The sequence below is a fragment of the Trichechus manatus genome, unplaced genomic scaffold (assembly GCF_000243295.1).
Source record: "Trichechus manatus latirostris isolate Lorelei unplaced genomic scaffold, TriManLat1.0 scaffold00355, whole genome shotgun sequence".
Classification (NCBI taxonomy): Eukaryota; Metazoa; Chordata; class Mammalia; order Sirenia; family Trichechidae; genus Trichechus; species Trichechus manatus.
This window is the reverse complement of record NW_004444291.1, coordinates 132,585-134,733: the sequence shown is the minus strand read 5'-3', so window position 1 is coordinate 134,733 and position 2,149 is coordinate 132,585.

The following is a 2,149-nucleotide window of genomic DNA, read 5'->3' as shown; positions in this document are numbered from 1 at the left end:
GTACAACCAGAATGTTCCTTAGAAGCAAGGATGCTGAGACTTTGTCTCACATACTTTAGACATGTTATCAGGAGGGACTAGTCCCTGGAGAAGAACATCATGCTTGATAAAGTAAAGGGTCAGCAAAAAAGAGGAAGACCTTCAATGAGATGGATTGACACAGTGGCTGCGACAATGGGCTCAAGCGTAACAAGGACTGAGAGGTTGGCGCAGGACCGGGCAGTGTTTCATTCTATTGTACACAGGGTCGCTATGAGTTGGAACCGACTTGATGGCACCTGACAACAACAACAACAATTGTACTGTGCAGCATATAGCTGATTTAAGGTCTTATTTTTTTTAATTTCAGAGACTTCCCAAAATTGTCCCCCAATTCTGGTTCCCTAGCACTAATTTCGGGAGTGTACTCACACCAGTTGTGTGGCCCTGGACAGTCTGAGGGAGAAGATGCCGAGGATTTTGTTTATGCCTGTGGATTGTGCTCTGCTGTCATAGTGGGTATTGTATAGCTCCAAGATTGCTGATGTTCGTGACCTTTTTTATTTGCTCCCCCAAGGAAGAAATTGTAAGCCCACAACTATATATAATTATAACTATCTCATTCAAGATACTGAAAGTCAAGTTTTTCTTTGTTCTTTACCAGAAACATAGACAATGCTCCAGCATAATCTAACAAAGAGGCTTTGGGTATTAAATACTGGGGAAGTTGCCTTTTCTCCATCCTCGCTGTTGTCTGTCTTCTTAGAAATGAGACAAATCTTAAACAACAGTCACTACGTGTTCATTTTATCCATTTCCCAGGAAAATAAAAATGGTCACATAGTGACATCAGAAGCTTTCAAGGGTTCCAAACTTAACCCAGAACAGGATTTAACTTTTTTCCAAAACAGTCTATTTTTTCAAAACCACTCAGGTCTGTAAAGCTTCCTTTATCTTAAACTAAATTCTAACAAATATTGTTTACTGTTTCTGAAGAGAGTCATCAAAAAAGAGGAAAACTCTCAACCAGATGGATTGACACAGTGGCTGCAGCAATGGGCTCAAGCCTAACAACTGTGAGGATGGCGCAGGACAGGGAAAGATTTCGTTCTGTTGTTCACGGGATCACTATGAGTCAGAACTGACTCCATGGCCCCTAACCACAACAACAACGGCACTGTTTCTAAGCTCTCCATTATATTCTATTTATACTTGTGACCATTTGCACTATACCAGCCAGCCTTAATTATTGTAACTTTTAAATTAATCTTTTTATGTGGTGAAGCCTTGACTTTATTACTTTTCTCTTTCAGCATTTTTTTATTGTTTATATATGTAATTTCCCAGGTGAACTTTAGAGTCACTTTTTTCAAGGGCTAAGAAAAATTCCATTGGGATTTTAACTGGAATTGTGTTAAGCCTATAAATTACTTTGAGAAAAGTTAAAATCTTTACCACAGTCAGTCTTTCCATCCGTAAGGATGCCATTTATTCCATTTTTCTTTATGTATCATAATAAAGCTTTCTCGTTTTCTTGACTTTGGCCCTACACATTACTTGTAGATGCCATCTCTTAACAGGGGATATTATTTTTATAAAATTGTTTTGCTATGCTAGACACACCTCCAAGCCCTATGTGGAATTCAGAGATATGGATTCTGCTTTCAAGGAGTTTAGACTCTAGAAGGATATTAAGTGAAAGAGAGTAAGTAGACTAGGTACGTTTTAGATTGGCATCTCAGCCACCAGAAAATCACCCTACTCTTTGCCTCTGGGCACTACTTCCCTATATCCCTATTGTTATAGCAAAGGAGTTCCTGGAAACCCTGTCACCTAACAGCTGACCAGACCATGTATGTGCACCTGTACAAAAATGATCCAATGAACTCTTACCCTGGGACTTTAAGATTAAGACAGAGAAATTACCCTGTCTGCCTCTACATGACAGAATTGGTAACATGCACACACCAGAGTTGTGGGAGGCCAGGCTGTTCCACATGCTACCAGATAGAAAGAAGAAACTAATCTGTAGAAAATAACCAACTAATCAGTTGCCATTGAGCCAATTTTGACTTATGGAAAATCATGTGTGTCAGAGTAGAACTGTGCTCCATAGAATTTTCAGTGGCTGATTTTTCAGAAGTAGATCACCAGGTCTTTCTACCAAGGC